Raw genomic sequence first — 20,417 nt, 5'->3', positions numbered from 1 at the left:
TTGCAGGTCCTGGAGAAGAGAGGCACTTGACCCTGAGCACAAAGTGTGGTCTTTAGGACAAAATTCAGGAACGGGGGCTGTTCTTGCCATCTGGTCAGTTGCCCACTAATCAGTCCCTGGCGGTCAGCAGCGGGGGGAGCTTTGCTTTTTCCTGCTCTCCCTGAGCCTGGGGGCCAGAAGCGTAGGCATAGTGACTTTTAGACCTGGAACATTTATAAATTCTGTGGTTCTCAAACTATGCCCCCCTGAAGAAGTAGTATGGGAGCCTACTCTCAGCTGCCATAGAAAAGGGGATCTTCTCTCAACTCGCAGAAAAAGTTAAGATAGTCGATGCATTTTATCGATGTTAAGATTTCTACTAAAATTTAAAAAGACTTTATCATGCACCTCTTGTAGTATACGCAGAAGTAGAGAAGAGTAGTGTGCTGAACGAAGCCCCACGTACCTTTCACCCAGCTTCAACAATCATCAAAAGCTTTTCTGGTAAACTTTAAGTGTTTGGCATCCGCTTCCCCAGCCCCAGCCAAGAAAGGTAATCAATGAGCATTATCAGAAAAACTTAAAAAGTTGGTTTAATTGAAAGTGTTTGAGGTATATGTGACTTGAGATGTAGAGACCTGCCCCTGCCCCCAAAATATATTTTCTGGGGCGCCTGGCTGGCTCAGTCGTTCGAGCATGAGACTCTTGATCTCTGGGTCATGAGTTCAAGCCCCATGCTGGGTGTAGAGCTTACTTAAAAAAAAAATATATATATACTTTTTGCCAAACTGTTCCTTCCTTATTTATATTCTATGACTAAAGATGTCCAGAGAGAATTCTGTGACTGCCAGTACAGGTGTCAGAACTGCTGGTCCCCTCCCTCTCAGACTTGGGGGGCAGGGGCTGCACTTAGGCGCTGGCCACGGGCCCAGGCTCCATTCAGGCTTCCTGCTGCCCACCGAGGCCTGGCCCCCGTACCGTACCCACCCGCCTTGGGCTGGGCCAGCGGTCTAGAGGAGGGCTAGCTGCAGGCAACAGCAATGTTGGGGAGACACGGGTAGCTCTCAAGACTGCCAGGTTCCCTTCAGACTAAAGAGTAGCAACTGTCACCAGCAGAGTGGCTTACCTGAGGTAAAGAAACCCTTCCTCCTCTCGTAACCTCACCCCGTTCCCTGGCAGTCGACCCTTTCTTCTAACACCTCCTCCCTCGGCCTTCCTGACCTTGGCCCTGAAATTCTTTTTTTTTTTTTAGAGATTGACAGAGACACAGCGAGAGAGGGAGCACAAGCAGGGGGAGCGGGAGAGGGAGAAGCAGGCTTCCCGCGGAGCAGGGAGCCTGATGCGGGGCTCGATCCCAGGACCCTGGGATCGTGACCTGAGCCGAAGGCAGACGCTTAACGACTGAGCCACCCAGGCGCCCCTTGGCCCTGAAATTCTTCCCCGTTTCCTCCAACTGCATCTGCTCAGCCTCCTCCTCTGTCCCATGACAGTGGCATCTCCAGATCCCTGTCTGCCACTCTCGATCCCCTTACCGCTGATGTGCTCTCGTAGATCCTACTACCTGCCTTCCTCCCAAAAAGACACCTCCCCTCCCAGAAGCACGGTTCCAGCTGTTTCCTAGGCAGTGTCACTTGAAGGCCCAGCCAGCACGTCCTAAGCTCAGAATGCAGCACCTGCTCTCTAAAACTTCCTCCAGGGCACTGTTACTGGGCAACCAGAACCCTCCATGTCCGAGCACTGGGGGTACTGGCGGTACCGGAAGCCTGGAGGATTCCTAGTTATCCCAAGACGGGATGAGGGTTCAGGGCACCTCAGGAAGAGCATCACCCCAAGGGGCTTAGATCTCAATTCTTCCCAGATCATCCATGCGTCAGCAAGAGGTGGCTTTTGGCTTTTAAGGGATGAACTAGAATTTCGGGAAGAGGGCAGAAGGGCATTGAAGAAAGGTGTATGGCCTGTGCAGAGGTCCTGGGGCACGAGGCAGCATGGCCTTTTCAGCATCAGGAAGGGAAGTTGGTGGTGGGGCATGGGATGTGGGGCCTGAGGACTGTGTTCTCCTGTCTTGGGGTTTCCACCAGACCCCAGTCTGCACCTGCCCCTTCCCTGGTCCACGTGCCCCACCTGTGGGGCCTGCTTCCCTCAAAATACTCCGTCAGCTAAATTTCCTTTTGCCATGACACCCTTGCCAGTCCAGTTATTGAGTGAGGTTTACTTTTGACTTTTCCATCTGAGATTACCGACCTCCCCAGGCTTTCCTCCCCCAGAAAAAAATGTTTAAGAAGGTTTAGAATATCACAAAAGGAATGAAATTTAAAGTAACTAGGTGAGGAAAATGAGACTTTTGCTCCTTCCCTGGGGCTGAGGTGGGAACTCCGGCTGGAGGTGGGGAGGTGTTGTCTTCTGTCTGCCCGTCACGGATTCCCTTCACTTCCTTACTAATCTTTTTAAGGACTAAGCTCTGCTTGAATCATGACCAGGCCCTGCTCTACAACTACAGTGGCTCCCCATGGTCTCCCTCATGATGCCAGAAATCCTCCGGCTGTTTCTCAAGGCGTCAACTCTTGCTGTGACTTCATCCCACCCCGCTTCACTATCATTCTCTAAGAGAAAGGTCCTCTAAGAGGGACCAGTCCCCTCTATGTATTTGACTTCTTTCCTCCCTGCCTCTGTTCCCACTGGGCTTTCCTTGATCTGTTCTTCAGGAGTGAGTCCACGGAGGCTCTCTGGTTCACAGTGACCTCCTTCTTTGCACCCTGTAGCCCTTACTGTCAGTATTTTTGGATTTAGCACTCCGTGATATTTCATAGGGTATTTTTCACTATTTCTTACGTGTTAATTGTGTCTTCCCCCATCATGCCCAGTCAGATGTTGGGCAGGGGAGATAGGCTCAACAAATGGCTGTGGGTTGGCCATGCAGTTGACAGGTTGGTGAATGTGGGACACCTCCTCAGAGAGCTCAGGCCGGGGATTTCTGCCTTGAAGGCCCCAAGCCCTTGGCTTCCATACGGTTTTTTCCAGAGGTGCTGACAGGCGTACCTGGAGAACAGCACGGAGCCAGGGGACCTGTGTGGTTAGGTTTTCATGGATAAGGTGGGGCCCTGATTCTTGTCCACCCTGTGCTCCTGCTGTTTCTGCTGGGCCTCTGCTGTGCTTGAGCCCAGGAGAACCTGCCCCGCCCTGGCGGGCAGAGGGGCCCGGGCCGCGGCAGCAGGGAGGACAGGTGTAAGGCAATTCCTCCTTCCAGGGGAGGGCAGGGCCTAGGCTCCTCTTCCTGACAATTAACGGAACAGAAGGACCCAAGGACTCTGGGCTTAGGAAGGGCTTCTCACGTGTGTTACTTCCTTGGTTCTCGCCACTGTGAGGAAGAGGGGGTGAGGAGGGCTAGTTGGGCAGCTGGAACAGTCATCCAGCCAGAGGGGCTGTGGACTCCCCTCTGCTTATGGTTTCAGGACTCAGTTGCAGCTGGGGGATGTTGTGGCTCTGTCGATAGTGTCTTCCCCCTGGCCTGATTCTAAGTTCTGTCGAGGCAAGGATACCATGTCCTGCTGATCTAGGATCTGGTCTCTTTCCTGGCTCCCACTCTGAAGGGAGGGACTTGGGCATCCTTACACTTACGGGATGCTTCGTACACATTCAGTAGTGATGATGACAAATAATCTGTGGCTCAAGGCTAGTCTCTTGTCCCCTTCCATCCCCCTCCTACATCAGGCAGCTCCCCCATCCCCTGCCTCCAGGCTGCCCTACAGGTAGCAAAACTTTCATATTCCTGAAGGGAAGGGTGCCTTTGGAGGCTAGTTCAAATGCCGCTTGGCGACTTACCAGAGGTGGGACCTTCAGCATCGCTTTTAATCTCACCGAGCTGAGGTCCCTCAGCTGTCGCTGGCCTTGGGCTATGGTGGGCGCTCGCAGGCGTGTCTCATGTCCCCGCAAGCAGCACTTGCCCTTGCTTGCTTTCTGCCTCTCCCCAACCCGAGCTTGGTAGATGCAGGCAGTCTAGGCACCTCCGTCCCTAGGGCTGGCATTCAGAAGAAGCTGGGTAAAGGTGTGCTGAATGAATCAATAATTGTAATCTCAGAATTGTGTGGGTTGATAAAGTAATCCTTAATATCTAAAGCTCCTAGGGCAGGACTAGCATGTAACAGGAGCCGGATGATTTTTGAAATGATTCTAAATGACACAAGTATTACACAAATATGTTCTTGTAAAAAAACTCATCCCTCCCCCACGGTTTTAATTCCTCCAGCAGAGGTGCCTGATGTTGTTAGTTTGGCGCATATACGACGTGATTTTTTTCTATCCATCTCTGTGTGTATAAATGTATAATTTTGCTTCACAGTTGCTTTTGTTTTTCTTTTTTTTACGTAAATGGAACCACATTGTAGTTTCATTTTACAGCTCAGTTTTTCACTTAGGATAAGTATCAATAATCTAGCCATGTAATTACGGTTCTGTCCCACCGTATGGATTACCATGATTTTACTTAACCGTCCTGAGTGGGGAGCGTTCATGTTGGTTATAGTATTTTGCTGCATGAATACCTGCAGCAGTGAACATCCTTGGTCATGCCTCTTTGTGCATCTGTGTTTCTCTAAGACAGACACCCAGGAAGAGAAATGCTAGGTCGAAGGGAATGTGTATTTTGCTTGTCAGATCTGCCAAATTGCCCTCCAAAAAGGGCAAGCGCCAGTTTATGCTCCCATAAACAGGGTATGAGAAGACTTCCACCTTTGCCAACATCAATGTTTTGTTAATCTAATGGGTGGGGAAAAAAACGGTATCTTGTTATGATTTTAATTGGCATTTCCCAGATACGAAGTGAGGCTGGACATCTTTTCATATGGTTATGGGCCATTTGTGCTGTGGCTTCTGTGAGGAGAGCAAATGTTGCTTCCTCTTGCTTTATAACCCTGCAGTCTCAACAAACTGTGCTTCCTGTCTGTCCTGGGAAGAACAGCCTGTGAATGTCCAGAGGGTCATCTCCTGCTGTGCTATATTCCATTTAATAAGCAGTCACCAAGCACCTACTAAGTAGGGGGCCATTGTGCTGGGGGCTTTGGGAATAAGATGAATTAGGTGTGATCCCCTGGGCTTTTAGTACAGGAGACATGAGAAATGGTGGCAATGCCAAATTATTAGCAAAGCATGTGGCTAGTAGTTTTAGGGTGTTCTGGCCAGTAGGCATTCCTCACTTACCCACCATATATAAATTAATGACAACCTGAACTTTTGCAGGATGGCCTCAAAAATAACATCTCCCTTCAAAGAGGTGAGGCCATTTGGGGCAGGCATGACAAGAATACTTTAGCAAAAGGCTGAGCACGTTTTTAAAGGTATGCCTGTGACAGCCTGTAATCAGAGTGACTTTCAGGGCTGGCCTTTAGGATGTGCTGTGAAATTGTCATCCTAGCGGCTCCCATGGTCTCCCAAGTGGGTGGGCCGTTTGCATACTGGAGGGTTCACTTCATCCCTGGGACACACAGAAGAGCTCTGAGAACAACCCCAACTTCTTAGGGATGAGAAAGCAAGCGATAGTAGTGGGCGGGGTCTAGCGGGGGTGGGGGGGGTGCACCAACCCTGGAACCAGGCGAAAGGGGTCGGACTTGACTGAGCACCTATTTCGTGCCAGGCACTGTGCCAAGAGCATTCACTTGCACGCCAGAGCTAAGATGTGATCAAGTGAATTTGTGTATCGGGACCCACAAAATTGAGTCTGCTCCAGGGGCCCAGCCCAGGGCAGAAATCTAAAGCTCAGTCCCGCTGTGCTTATGGGAAACACCTATCCCCGTAACCTCACAGGCACCAATCGCAGTTGTCCAGCTCAGCTTTCACGCCAGCTCACCTTACCCTAGAAATCAGGACCTGCCAGCCTTTTAAGGAAATTCCCGACGTCCTAGCCAATCGTGCCCTGCTTCCGAGTTGCCTCTCCAAATATTCCGTCAAGCTCGATTCTATCCAGAATCCCTCGGGAAGAGTGCTCCATTTCTTGTTAGGCTCTGTACTCCCCGAACCGTGGATTGTTCTCCCTTGAACAAAGGACATCACACTCATTACTAAATTGTATTATTTTTGTCATTTGACAGATATATTGTCTGCAATTACTATAAGAACTATTTTTATCCCTGTTTTACTCGTAGGAAACCAAGGTTTCCCCTAGATAAGGAGGTAAGAGCCACATGGATATGCTTGTAGAGCATTCCCAAGGGCAAAACTGATCTCAGGCTGCTTCTGTTTTGCACCCAAATGACTCACCTAGTTTGCAGTCTTGGCTTCTCCTCCAACTGAAGTATGGGGTTCAAAGAGGGATAGAGCTAGCTGGCCCAGCAGCCCCCAGCTGCCTCCACTCCCCACCTCCTGGGCCGCCCACGTGCATGCAGGCCACTCCCATCTTTCCAGGTTTGGGTCCTTTTCAGCCCTCGGTACTGGTCCCCTGCTCCGCTCCTTTGGTCCTTAGCCCTTCCTTCCCTTGAGTTGCTGTCTTCTCGTGACTGTCCATTTGACATTGTGAGATTGGATTAAAACAATGTTGGAATGCGATTCAGGAGGCCTGCTTTCTGGACTCAGCCTCTGCCCCTGATGCATTTGAGAAGGTCTTTCTCCTCTCTGCACTTTAGCTTCCTTATTTTGTAACGTGACGGAAATAGACGTAGCTGATCCCAGACATTCTAAAATTTTATAATTTGGGGGGAGGAGGGCTGGAGTCATGCTCCGTAACGCCTTTGTCTCCTATACTACCTTGTACATGAATTCCAAATTAAATATTGGAGTGCATTCTCAGACCTTACATACATGCCTCTTCAAGAATCGCACACGTAAAGTATCCTGATAAGGATTCTTATAAAGACTTCCGTAACATTTACGTGTTTGGTGCTAGAGTCTAGCTTTCCTTTCCTCTTCACTACTAGTCCTCTTTCCTCCTCTGCTGTTATATACCCAGATCAGAAATGTTGACCGTGGTGCTCGTCTTCAGACACGAGGCCCAGGCTGGGGAGGGGCCAAAAAGGCCATGTTGCAAACCGGGCCCTCCTCTCTGCAGCGGTTGACATTCAGTGTCTTCCTGGCGCATTTCCTCAGCTCGGGAATTCACGTTCCAGCTTCTGGCTTTGGTGGCCATCTACTTAGATCTGCCCCTTATTGTTAGTTTTCTTTTCATGAATCACATAATCATTCATTCATTATTTTAACGACTTGTCGAACCTTAACTGAGCAAGGTTAAGGCGTGCTCAGGCTTTAAGATAACACCACATCTACTGCATGTCAGCATTTTCTAGACAGTAGTAAGGAAACAAATGCGAAGGAAAGCCGGAATCCCACCCTGGGATTCCCCTTCCCCCCAGAGAGGTAGGCAGGTAAGGGAGTACCTCATATGCTGTAACCCAGTAGGACCATTTTAGAAAAATGAGCAAAGGGGCCATGGGAGCGACTAACTAGCCCTGCCTGAGGACCTTGGGGCCGGCTTGCCAAAGAGAAGAGACAGCCTGCAGGCCTTCCACGGGAACCAGGAGTCTCCCTGGCAGGGATGGTGGGGGAAGGGCCTTGAGGGAGGATCCTAAGGTAGGTGCCGAGAAATCTCTGGGAGTTTGGAGTCTAGAGCACCTCAAGATAGCTTGCGTCGTTAGTTCAACTTTGAGAAGAATTCTCGTAGCACTTTCTATGAGGCAAAGGAGAAGATATAATGGTGATGTTCTCTCTGCTTTGCTTTAAAGACCAGACCATTTGTCCAGGAGGCCCCAGGGATGTTCAAGCACGGGGAGGTCGGCTGAACTGTGTGACTCTAATAAGGAGCCAGTACACTAGACAAGGGAGTTAATGGGCTTGAATTCAGTTATTACTGAACACACAGCACTGTGCTGGTGCTGGAGGAGTTGCACATCTCAGAGGCGCATGTGGCTGGTGGAAGAGGCTGGAATGTTCACCGTGAACCTTGGCGTCAGGTAGAGCGTGGGGCTTGTTCTGTGCTTCTGGCACCAAGAGTCTGGTGAGCTACAAAGGAGGGTGAGAGCACTTCCTGGTGGAGGCATCCTTTGAGAATTCTAGTAGGGATACACAAGGAAGGTATTTCAGGGAAAGAATCACTGAGGGCAAAGAGAAGGAGGCATGAAGCTTCTGGGTTATTTAGAGAACAGCAAGAGATCTGGTAGCTAGGGTGTGAGAGTCAGGGAGGAAGCATAAGAAGAGATAAGACTACAAAGGAAGATGGTCAGATCGGCAAAGGCCTTCCTGTCACGGTGAGAAACTTAGGCTTCATTGTGCAGGGGAGAGCAGGAATGTGAGAAAAGTGAACGCGGATTTTAGGAAGATAGCCCTGGCAGCATTGCAAGGGAGTCCAGAGTGGAAAAGTTGAGAAGGAAGATGAGTTAGGAGGGCCTTCCACTTGGCTTTGGCTGAGGGTCCAGGTAACAGGAGGCAGACATGATAGAATTGTCTCCAGTTGGAGGTCAGGGAGAAACCTGCTTCCTAGCCGGGGGCTGGGGGTGATGGTCATTAACTGAGCTAGAGAATCCTGGAGGAAGAGCATGTTTGGGACCGGAAGGTGCTGTGGGGCTCTTCATTTCCTTAAGGGTGTATTCTGATCAGCAGGAGCTTTTAATTTTAATAAGGTCCAGTTTATCCATTTTGTTTTACTTTTATTAGTTCGTGTGCATATCTCTAAGAATTCTCTGCCTACCCCAAGGTCAGGAAAATACTCTCTTGGGAGGGGCTGGACCTTTGAGTTAGGCATTAGACAAGCTGCTTTTGAGAAGCCAGGGTGGCTGTGCACGGGGAGAGGGAGAGGTGTAGCAGGCAGCTCAAAAGGTGGGTTGGGAACAGAGTCACGGTTGTGGAGGGCAAGTGCATGCTGCAGGGCGGGGAGGGAAGGGCCCAGAGCATGGAGACCAGCCCGCACTGACAGGACCCAGATAGGGAAGGGCAGGGACAGGGAGCTTCTGGGAGCAGCTGGTGCCCGGAACTGCGAGGATGTCCGGGGCCTGAAGGAGTTCTGGAACCCATTAGAGGACCATTCAAGCCCCCCTTTTTCGCCAATCTGTGGAGCCCTTCCTTTTTTTTTTTTTTTAAAGATTTTATTTATTTGAGAGAGAGAGAATGAGAGATAGAGAGCACGAGAGGGAAGAGGGTCAGAGGGAGAAGCAGACTCCCTGCTGAGCAGGGAGCCCGATGTGGGACTCGATCCCGGGACTCCAGGATCATGACCTGAGCCGAAGGCAGTCGCTTAACCCACTGAGCCACCCAGGCGCCCATGTGGAGCCCTTTCTAATATCCGTGTAGTGTCTGGCCATCCTGGCCTTCCACCTCTCCGTTTATACTCTTCCCATGACCACCAGGTCGTGTGTGTGTGTGTGTGTGGCGCGTATACTCTCCCATGGCCACCAAGTCGTGTGTGTGTGTGTGTGTGTGTGGCGTATACTCTCCCATGGCCACCAGGTCGTGTGTGTGTGTGTGTGTGTGTGTGTGTGTGTGTGTGTGTCGTAATTTTCCCAGTTTTCGGACTTGCCATTTTTTAATTACAACTCTTTGCAGATGCCTTATGACTCTTCCCCTATTCCTCTTTAGTCAGTAGAGGGTGGGCAGTATAAATATTTTAATTTTTCATTTCCAACTCAGATGGGTTGAACAAAAATAGGAATGAAACAGCTCAGTCTCCTGTGTATTTGCATCTAGATGCTGTTTAAAGGGCAACTTTGTGGGGTAAACAAAAACCAAAAATTGAGTTGGACTTGCTTTATATGTAACAAAAATTGATCAGAATTCAGTGTGTTTTGAAGTTGGCGAGTTGCTGTAATAATACTGAATCAGAATCACCTGTGCAGTGCATTCAAAAGGCACATTCCCAGGCCCCTTTTAGAACCTATGGAGGCAGAATCTTTAGGGCCGTTCCTTAGAAAGCTGATTTTCTAGCCAGCTCCCCAGATGATTCTGTGGCTTACAGAAGTTTGAGAACCACCAAGCTTTGGATGATTCCAAGTAGTGCCCGCTTCGGCAGCACATATACTAAAATTGGATGATTCTAAGTAAACTAAACTCGGCAGAGAAGTGATTCCCCGAAAGATGCATTTACTGTAGCACCCACATTGTGGGGGGGGGGTCTCTGTGCACATTAGGATCACTTGGGAGTTTTGTTTTGTTTTAACCACCATGGCCTGGGCCCCTCCTCTGGATTCATTCATTACATTTAGAATTTAGTTATGAGCCCTGGCCCACAGAGTTGCTGAAGCTCTCCAGGTGATTCCAATGTACAGCCCAGGGTGAGACTCTGATCTGGGACCACTGAGCTGGGAAAGAAGTGTGGCCTCTAAGCAGGCAGAGCTAGGGAACTGTTTCCAAACATGGGTGGGGGAGAGAAGACCGGAAAGGACTTGGTACAGGAATTCAAATTTTCCCTTTGGGATGGAGATGGTAGGCGTTCCTGCTGTTTTCAGCAATAGTTTACCGCAATGCTGGTCGGCCGGGCTCCTCCTGGGGCTTCTCTTAGGACTCTGAAACTTGAGAGGGTCTGCATGCCTGAATCTGAATGGTGGTCCCCGAGGCCCCTCCCTTTGACCCCCAGGCCTGGAGCAGGGGTGGGGGGAGGGTAAGGGAGGGGAGGGGAGAGCAGCCCAAGCAGTTTGGGTTTACCAGGTTCCTTTTGACCCATACCCCCCAGGTATGAAATTCACACTTCTCTCTAGGATCAGGTTTCTAAAGCAAAGTGACAACATCGACAAGTCCTCAGGCCAACTTGTCATAGCGTTCTTTCCACCTCTCCAATGCTACGCCCCCCCCCCCCCCGACTTCCTTCCGTCCTCCCTGCAACATTCAGCAGATATTCGTGGTCCCATCAGACTGATTAGGGAACCAAGATCCAGAGAAGCTAGGCATTTACTGAAGGTCCTGGCATCCGCTGTGATCCTCTGCTCAGTCCGAGACCTCATATCCCGCTCCTTGTGCGGACGTGGTGAGGTATGGGGACCAGCCACACGGCCACCCACACCCCTGCTCTCGGCCCAGACCCTGTTCTCTACTCACTGGCGGAGCCCTGCACACCCAGCAGCTCTGGGCCAGGGGATGAAAGTGATCCAGAGGGGAGAGTTGGCTTTGCGGGGAAGCCTTCCCCTTATGGAGCAGACCTGGAGCTGGAGGGAAGGAGAAGGCAGATGGGGACAGTGAGGAAGGAGGTATCAGCTGCAGCTCCGGGAGCCTCAGGGATGCTCTGGTGAACTGGGGCTTCCAGGCACATGGCTTTAGGGAACGTGCAGCAGTGACTGAAGAGAATGACAGGGACTGGAGAGGAGTGAAGGCTGCGGCGGGGGGTGGGGTAGGGTGGGGGGGTGGCGGGGAGAGAAGAGGCGAGGGGTCAGCCAGGGGCTGCCACCCCGACCCTTTCTGTGGCTCTCTGGGTCCGAAGAATGCATGTGAGTGATCGGAGTGTGTGGATTGTGCGGCAGGTGCCCCGGGGCACCTCCTGCCTCACAGCTAGGCAGACGCTGTGCTTGCGCCTCGCACCCCTGCCCTCCATCTGCTGGGGAGCCGATGCAACTGCAGACACCCCCAAAGATGGGGCCACTCCTGTCTGAAAAACATGGGAGGTCGTGCCCACTCCTCGTTCACCCTCTGCCATGCTCCCACTGCTGCCCTTACTGATCTCGGTCCCCTCCGATTGCCTTCAGCACATGGAGGCAGCATCCCTACCACATAATTTACCATCTAATTGCATGCTGTCTTGGATGAGGGCTGTGGTTCCATGTGCGGTGGGTCTTGGGCACACAATTAGGCTGTGAGTAACAGAAGGGTGGAGGCCCGTCTCCCCCACCTCCACAGTGTCCTCCCCTGGCCCAGCTACTGCAGGTGCTCGGGAGGGCCGTGCTCCCAGATTCTGGGGTCCGGCTGTGTTTCAGACAGGCTCAGGTGTTGGTTCCAGAGCACAGCACGGCCCCCCTGTGGGTTCTTAGACTGGCAGGGGGATGGGGTGCCCCTGGCCCCCAGCGTTTGCCTGAAGGCTGCACCTCTCCTGGGCCCAAGTTTGGGAGGATGGCACAGAGCCCAACCAGGCCAGCACAGTGCAGGTTGCCATGGTGACCCTTTTGGTTTCCTTTCCGAAGGAGGATAGTTTCTTTCAGCCCAGATCATCTGCCTGGGCTGCCACCATTCTCTGCACTCTGGGAACCAGGCTGCCCAGCCCCATTACCTCTGCTTTGTGCCACAGGGGATGGCTTGTCGAGAGAAAAGCTCAGTTCTAAATCACAGTCCAGTATCAGCCAGTAGCGTGTTCTGGCTTGAAGGGGAGGAGGAGGGAAAGGCCCTGGCGATGCGGCCTCCGCTCAGACACGGGCACTGGGGGAGCTTACCTCTGTATCTCCGTCTACCTCCAGACCTCTACCCCCTCCTCTCCCCAGACCACTTCCTCTTCAGTTAGTGGCTCTGACCCTTTGGGTGGGCTCAGTTCATGCAGGGTTTCAGTTTCCTCATTTGTAACAAGGACAGCCGGGGCCTTTAGTGGTTTCCACACCTGGCAAGAATCAGAATTACCTAGGGAGGTTTCTGAATAGATTCCTGGGCCCTGCTCCAAGCCTGCTCATCTCCATAGGAGGGCCCAAGAATCTGTATTTTTAAAAACCTCCTTGGGTGATCCTAATACAATTAAACCCAACCGACTTTGGGATTCTCCTGGCAAGATGATCTGTGGGGCCCTTGCGGGAAGAAAGGGAAGCTCTGCCCTGTGCTGAGGACTGACTGGCCTTTCGGGGTTCTCAGGAGCTTCTGAAGAGCCTCTTGCAGGTTACTCTGGTCAGGAAGCGGGTGTTTCCTGGTCATGCTGGCTAAGCCAAGACGAGGCCCCCACCTTTCCCCCACAGGAGAAGCCCGGAGAGAGAGAATGACAGGAAGGGGGGGGGATGTTGCCATAACAACCAGCTCTAGGCAGAGGCCTCCCTTCCAGGGGCTGGTACTTCACCCCAGTAATGGTGGTTTCCATGGAGATGGGTTACTGAGGGACAGGGGGAACATTTGCCCCACTTAGAGCATTAGTCAGGAGCTGCCAGAAGGCAGAACATCTCTAGGTGGGAGCCTTGGACCCCTGTCAACTTCAAGCCACACTGCCCCCCCCCCCCCAACTATGGCCTCTGCTCTCCAGGTGCAGGTCTGACACTCTCCTGCTTAGTTGCTCTCTCTGCGATTGGTCTCCCTAGCAACAAGTCCTGCCAACTCCTTGCTGTTGGCTCCGTGGCTATTTTTAGCTTCACCGCCAGCAACCCAGTCCTGGTCATTTGCTTGCAACCTCCATGTGGATTGCAGGGGAACAGGCAAAGATTCCTGGCCTCTTTGGGGGGCCCTAGGCCTGTACCTCTTAGCACCTATTAGAAATTTGCTCTGGAAAGTATCTGTCCCCCACTGGGAACTTGGGCAGTGGAGTCTGGAAGAGGCTCCCAAGACAGTGTTGAATTCAGTTCAGCCAACACTGTTTAAATCCTCTCCAATGTGTAAGGAGCGCTAGTCCTCACTGCTTCCATAGGAAGCTGAATAAGGTCCAGGCCCTGCCCTCTAGGAATTTTTAATCTTGTGGAGGAGAAAGATGAGTACACAATGGCCTTAGTGGGCAAACAAATTTGGGCAGGTGCTGAAAGAAGATTACAAGGTGCAATGGGAGTAAGGTGGAGGAGGGGCAGGGTAATTTTTCAGTGAGGGGAAGGTAAGGGGAGGGGCCAGAGCAGCGCTGTCCCCACAGAACTTTCCGCAGCGATAAAAATGTTTTAAAATCTGTGCCGTCCAGGACAGTAGCCCCAGCCACGTGTGGCTCTTGGACACTTGGAAGGTGGGCCAGTGCAACTGAGGAATTGAACTTTTCGTTTTATTTAATTTTAATTAATTGAAATAGCACATGCAGTGAGTGGCGACCCTGTTGGACAGTTCGGGTCTAAAGAAACTTCCCTGGTGGAGGTAACTGGTGGACTGGGCCTGGGAGGACAGGTAGGATTTGGGCTGGTGGGAGTGGAAGGGGAGGAGCGAGGAACAGCATGAGCGAAGGCACAGAGGCAGGGAAAAGAGCATATTTTGGGAATAGCAAGTGGGTGGGCAGAGCGTGAGCTGGGTGATGTGAGCGCGATCCAGATTGTGGGGGCCTTGAATGCCACGCACGGTGTTGACTGTAACCAGCAGGTCGTCAGAGTCTCCCGCACGTCACAGAGGCTTTTGAGCTTGTAGGTAAGAGAAGGGCAGGATCAGAATAGACACCCATTTTGATCTCATGGCCTTTTGTCTGGATAAAGCCTCCCTGGCCTTGGGATGGCTGGGAATGCCCATGTGGCAAAAAAAATACGAGGCGCCTCCTCGATAACGTGGCTTTGCAGGTGGCTTCATAGGGATCACGGCTTCTCTGGTTTTGAGTAAAGGGACTCCAGTGGTTAAATATACTGTTTCATGGAAGCCACATAACCTCCCCCCTCATTCCAGCACTGGATTTCATGTCAAAGCAGACCACAGAACACCCAGCCCAGCTGACATGGCATTCCCACCTTGACGTGTGGGAATTCCTGCTTGCGGGGGGGGGCGGCTCTCAGTTCTGTGAGCTGGAAAGTCAGATTAACCGCACTTACTGCGATCGTGTTCTTCAGAAACACAGGAGCACGACATATACCAGAACGTTAAATTTACCAATTTCTAACAGGACGTGTCCTCCTTGCCACACAGATCCTCCTGCTTGTCCTGCTGCCTTTGGCAACTTAGCAGTATCAGAGTCACTGGAAAATGTCATTAAGATTAGAAGTTTGCTTGATGAATCCAGGATCAGGGCGAAGAGTCAGGTGTCCTGAAAAGAGGTAATTCATCAGGCCTGCTCTCTGCCTGTCAAACAGGAAGTGTGCCCTCTCTTTCAGGTCACCCTCTCTTTGAGGCCATCCTGGATACTTCCTCTCCAACACTTCTTTTAGGCTCTTGACATCCACCAGATCTTTTCATCCAGGAGTTCCCCCTTTCAGCAAACTGTTACCATGTTGCCAAGACCCTGCCTGGTTTTGCATGACCCTCCTACTTCAGGCTGACTATCACAAAGACGCATCTGGGGGCACCTGGCTGGCCTGGTTGGAATTGATCACAGGGTCGTGAGTTCAAGCCCCACGTTGGGTGTAGAGATTACTTAAATAAATAAACTTAGAAAAAAGATCTATCTCAGGAACCAGCCCCAAAGGGTTACTTTGGAAGGTCGAGGACATAGATGACCTGAGGATCCTTGAAGGCTGCCTTATTTTGTTCCTGACCTTTTGCTAAAGTCACCTCTTGTAACTCTGAGGTCTCTTCTGTTTTGGGGCCTGTCTCTGCCCACTGAGCGTGAAGAAGACACGAATCTCTGAGTGACTCATGCATCGTACAGAAGAGGGGGAACCCTTCCTGTCCACATAGCTACAGGAGAGGGACGGTGTCCAAGGTTGGCGAGGGGACAACCTTGAGTTTGGGCTTTCTTTTGCTTAAGCTGGGAGCTGCGTGTAAGACAGAAGATTTGAGCTTAATTTTAAAGGATGAGAATAAGGAAGTTTGGCAGCTGGAGGGAAAGGCTAGTTTATAAGTGCGGCAAGAGAAAGTGAAACTGATGATGGCCCTGGTCCATTCTGACACCTTGAGTCCTGGCTGCGTGCATAGGCATCGTTACTTACTGTCTGAAGAAGTCCCAAGACCAAAGAGCTGTAGAGTTTAAGGTGGTAGAGTTTAAGGTGTTATAGCCAGGTAGTAATGGAAAAGGAGATGTCAGAGAGGAGACATAGTATCTTTAAAAAGAGCCAGCCAAGCCAGATCAGAAACTTCATTTTGAGAAGAGGCTGGGGGTGGGGGGGGGGTGGGGAGTGTGCGGGGGAGGTCTACAGTGGCCTTGTTTACCAGCCCTGGATGCTGAGCAGACATCAGGGAGAGAAGCAGCAAAGCAAGTCCTATTGCATTCCTTAAAGGAGAGCAGATGGAGAGGTACAAATTCAGGGCTTCCCGTCTCTGCTTGGGGCTCTCCTGAAAAATTGTACCAGACACCTTAATAGGGTTGAAAGATGGGTTGGAGCAGAAGAGCCTGTGTTTTGCAGAACGCCTCCTTCTCCTGGCTGTATGGATTCTGGGCCTCCATTGGGGTTGGGAGAGGAAAGTTTGAACTCCCCAGGTATTATCTGGAGAAAGCCCTCTCTCTGATTTGGCGTCCTCCTCTCTCTTCAGGGCTTGCTTGCTCTGATGGCCCTCAGAAGGATGCTGAGCCCCAGGAGGGAAGGTGGGCTGTCCTTCACAGCACATCTCTTGACCTCATTCTCCGGGCATGGGTTCCAGCTGGTATGTTTCCAGCTGACTGTGGCTGGAAGCCAGGCACCTGGGGCATTATCTCTTTAAGAGATGCTGGTATTCCAGGGCCTGGGAGGGCAGATGTTATCACTTCTGTTTTGCAAATGAGAAAACAGACCTCTTGGGGTTAAAGTGACTCGTTCAAGGTCATGGTGGTGGAACCAGAACCCAAGTCCAGCTCTTCCAACAAGTGCTGCTGGCTAAACAGCCCTCTGCTGCCAAGAGTGATGGCCTTCAGTTCCTCTGCTCTTCCTTCCAATTCATCTTGCTAACTGTCTATGGCCATACCAGCCTGAAGGCAACGGAGCTCGGCTGATCTCATCTTGCAAACTGAAACCAGGTTGATCTTTCCAAAATACCCATTCATCTGGTCTTCTCAGAAAGTCTGCCGTTATCCTTCGCTGCTATAGGATGTATCCATTGACCTCTTTCTCTGCACCCTTTAGCCTTAGTCGTATTGGGAGGTGGCAGGTGGAGGCGGGCAAGACTGTACTCCCATTCCAGCCTTACGTCGCTTTATTTCCTTCCTGTCTGACCTCATTCCAAATTTGATTCATCTCTGCTCCGCACTGCCCTCCTTAACCTCATTTATCATTCCTACTAGCCGTTTGTTTTTTGTTGGTTTTGAAGCCAACCAGGTCGGTGGGGCTTGGTATTTGTGGTATAGTTATCTATACAGATGTTTTTCAGTGACTTTTTCCTACCTCTCCAGGTCTAGTTGAACCTGTCAACTCATTGAAGGCAGGGCCAAGAGGGTCTGCTGCTTCTTTATTTGATGTGGGTGGAGACTGTGTGTGTGTGTGTGTGTGTGTGTGTGTGTGTGTGTGTGTGTGTGTCTCCGTGGGGGGAGGGGCCTCTGCTAGGGAGGAGGGAGCTTGAATCGGTTGAGGCTGCACCTGGGGGCTGCACCTGGAGGCTCCAGGAGATGAATGAAGTCTCCTTGAGCTGCAGATGGTTGTGTCCAGGAGAAATTGCAGAACTTTTAGAGTGTGCCCTCCCCACCACCACCTTGCACAGAGGAAAATGGGACGTTCAGCGCAGATCCTGAGTGACCTAGGGGACCCAGGGACTTGGCCAGGAAGAGGTTTTTCAAAGCCTGAATTCAAGCCACGCTTTTAAGGGACCCCTCTCTATCCACCTGTAGCATGAAGAGGAGAACCCTCTCCCCAGCAGTTCTTGCTCTGGAGCGCTCCCAATTTCCGCAGGCGCCTTCTGTCCGCCTCTGTGTGCTTTGAGTTTTCCCTACAGCTTCCTGGGCCTCTACGCTCATCTGTAAGCTTTTTCTTGTTTTCTTTTCTTTTCTTTTTTTTTTTTTTTTTTTTTTTGGTTGTGCTGCCGAGAGACTGACTTTTAACAACTTTCTCCTGGCTCTCCCAGGCTGTCCGCAACCTCCTCTCTTCTTTTGCCGGCGCTCCTGGCTCTCTCCGCGCTCCCGGCTTACCTCCGCCGCTGCAGAGCAGCCCCTTCCCTCCCGGTTCCCTTCCCTGCCTCCGCGGGCTCCCCGCCTCGCCCCCACGGCGCCCCTCGGAGCTCTGGCAGAGTCGGGGGGAGAGGGGGCGGGAGGGCCAGCCCGGAGGAGGGGGCGGCGCCGCCTCCAGCCCGGCCTGGGCGGGGTCCTGGGAACGGGCGGAGGCCCAGCCGCGCCCCCAGGCCCCAGCGGCGGCCCGCGCCCCTCGGACGGGAGGAGAGGGGCTGGCCCACTGCCAGCGTCTGAGAGCCGGCCCCCTCCCCCGGCCCGCTTGCAGCCAACCAGGCACTCCAGCGGGGCCCACGTGACCTGGAGTTCTAGACAAAGAAAATGTTCAAGCCCTCCCCCCCACCTCCCCCCTCCCCCTCTCTCTGGCCCCCTCCGCCCCCAGCCCCATCGCCCCCTTCCCCTCCCCCCAGACGGGCAGCTACTTACAGAGCTTCAGGGCCGGGGCTCACACCTGAGCCGGACCACAGAGGGGCTGCACCTGGCCTTATGGGTAGGTTCCTGGACGGAGCCCTGGGGAGACTGGGGGCGGGGAGGCGGCAGGGGCCGGTGGGAGGATCTCTGGGCCGCTGCAGCCCTCTGGATTTGAGAAGAGTCAAAGTATTCCTCCCTGGCCCGCAGGAGCTGGTTGCTCTGCCTGGCCCGAGTCCTGGAGATGCTGAGTTAGTGCTGTCCCACCCACTCCCTCCTCAGGAGCCCCAAGCCCCGCTCCTCCCAGCGCTCAGGTGGGACCTGGCGGTGCAGAGGCCAGAAGAGCAGCCCCAGCGTGTGAGCCTGGGGCAGTAGTCAATGAAGGCTGGGGGGCAGGCCCTGGCCCAGGGGGAGCTGGGAGACCAGGAGTTGGGCTGCAAGGAGCGCCCCTGCTGAGCTGGCCGGCTGATGGGCTGTTGGCATTTCCTTGCGGACCTGTGCTCCTGGCTGGTGGACCATGCTGTCCTCGGGCCATGCCCACCTTGCGGCCTCTTGGGAGGGACAGTTCCTCTCGTGCGTGTCCCTGGGAGCCAGCAGCGGGCAGGCCCGCAGAGAGAAGTGGTGCTGGGTGGGAGGGAGCAGTGTGACCCTGACAGGGGCTGTGGCACATCAGCGGGGGCCGTGGGGGGTGGGGGCAGCCTGACGACGCCGGCCTGTGATGGGAGAGGTGCCTGGGACAGCCTGGGATCCACTGCACCAGCGGGGAGTCCGCATGGGCGCCCAGACCTCTGACCTTTGGAACGGGAAGCAGCCTGCGTCGCAGAGGAAGGCGGAGGCGGGACAGCTGCCCAGGAAGATGGGACTGGTCGGGGAGGCCTTGCCTCTACTCGAGTGGAGTTACCAGTGGCTTTCCAGGCTGGACAAACTCCAGATGAAGTGGCTTCCTTGAGCCACGGTAGTGGGGGCTGGGGTGGTGTCTCCCTGGGCCTGCCCCATCTCTGGGCCGCTCTGGCGTAGGACCTCAAGAACTGGGGGTAGGAGCCTTTAGCCCAAATGCCAAAGCCCTGAGTTAACCCTTCTTTCTCCCATTGTTTGCCTGGGGAGGAGGGTCGGAGTGAGCGTGGAAAAAAGGCATTCCCACACTGCCCTAGGCAGACTATTCTAATGAGGCCCCTCCCCCACCCAGCCACCATCTCTGCCACTTCTTCCCCTTTCCTCCTGCCTCCCGCTGCTAACCCACCCCCTTCCTCCTTCCCCCACCCCTGCTGGCCTCGTCCCGACGGAGGCCCCCTTCTTCCTCCTCCTCCGCCTGCCAAAACCCTGCTGGGTGCGTGTTCTCCTGCACCTAGTGGGCTGGGGGCGCTTAACAGCCGTCAGCAGCAGCATCTGACAAGCTGGGGGAAGTTGTGGGGGAAGAAGAATGTTCAGGAACTCGCTGTGGAGAGGTTGAGAAGAGAGACAAAGGAGCTGTGGGGGAGTGAGGAGGGTGGCATCGGGCACGACTCCCTTCTAGACCTGGGGAGCCCGGCACCCGCTTGCTGTGCAGGTGACTTCACCTTTCCTCAGAAGGCCCCTCCCGCCCTCTGCCACCTGCACCTTGTTCTGGCCGAGGGGCCTCATCACCCCTGAAGCGGGGTCTTGGGGTCACCCATGGCAGCACCCTGGTCTAGGTCAGTCAGCCATGCCTGAATTTCAAGGAGGGGTGGAGTTTCTCTGTGAGCGGATCTGGGGCTGCAGTAGTGCATCCCTAGAAGAGGATGGGCTTGAGTGCACACTTAGGTGCATCTTCTTACGGGGGAGGGGGTGGTAGATAATTGATAGTAGGAAGGGGAGGGCAGAGTCCCAGCAGGTGAGAGAGGGGGCTTGGGAGGGAAGAGCAGTTGCTCTGCATTCTCCCACCACCGGCTTCTGGCTCCTTTTCCCAGCTGTTCGTGGGCTGGGGGCAAAGGATGCATTATCCCATCTTAGAATTTGTTGAATCACGGAAAGAACTAGGATTTCCGACCTCAGTGTTCAAGGACTCCACCGGGAGCAGGTTTGATTGGTGGCCTGGAGGCAAAGACTTGAGACTGAAACAAAAATGACTCTACAACACAGTAGACCTTTGAGCACAACACAAAGGTTCTTAACCTGGGGCCCTGGGATCTGGGAGTCCATTGGCAACTTGGGAGAGTCCTTGACGTTCTTGATACTTACATACATCAGATTCTTAAACCAGTCAGGAAAGTGTAACGGAAATCCTTTAGATGAAAGGCCTTTTTAGGTTGAAGCAACT

General features: G+C 52.9%; 1 protein-coding gene across 10 annotated transcripts in view; it reads left to right on the top strand.

The window, feature by feature from the left end:
• Positions 1–20,417, top strand: part of DNMT3A (DNA methyltransferase 3 alpha) — a 102,436-nt gene that overhangs the window by 61,617 nt on the left and 20,402 nt on the right. The window contains exon 1 of one of the 10 annotated variants that reach the window (XM_088026346.1): positions 18,206–18,224. The exons of 8 other annotated variants lie outside the window; for them this stretch is intronic. The gene's annotated coding sequence lies outside the window, so the exon portion shown is untranslated. Of the gene's footprint in view, positions 1–18,205; positions 18,225–19,595; positions 19,689–20,417 lie in introns of those variants that run through there. One more of the 10 variants, XM_088026347.1, reaches the window with a different exon arrangement.

The sequence above is a fragment of the Eumetopias jubatus genome, unplaced genomic scaffold, assembly GCF_037043125.1.
Source record: "Eumetopias jubatus isolate StellerSeaLion01/CBP00866 unplaced genomic scaffold, mEumJub1_p1.0 scaffold_9, whole genome shotgun sequence".
Taxonomy (NCBI): domain Eukaryota; kingdom Metazoa; phylum Chordata; class Mammalia; order Carnivora; family Otariidae; genus Eumetopias; species Eumetopias jubatus.
This window is presented reverse-complemented; position numbering and strand designations above follow the sequence as displayed.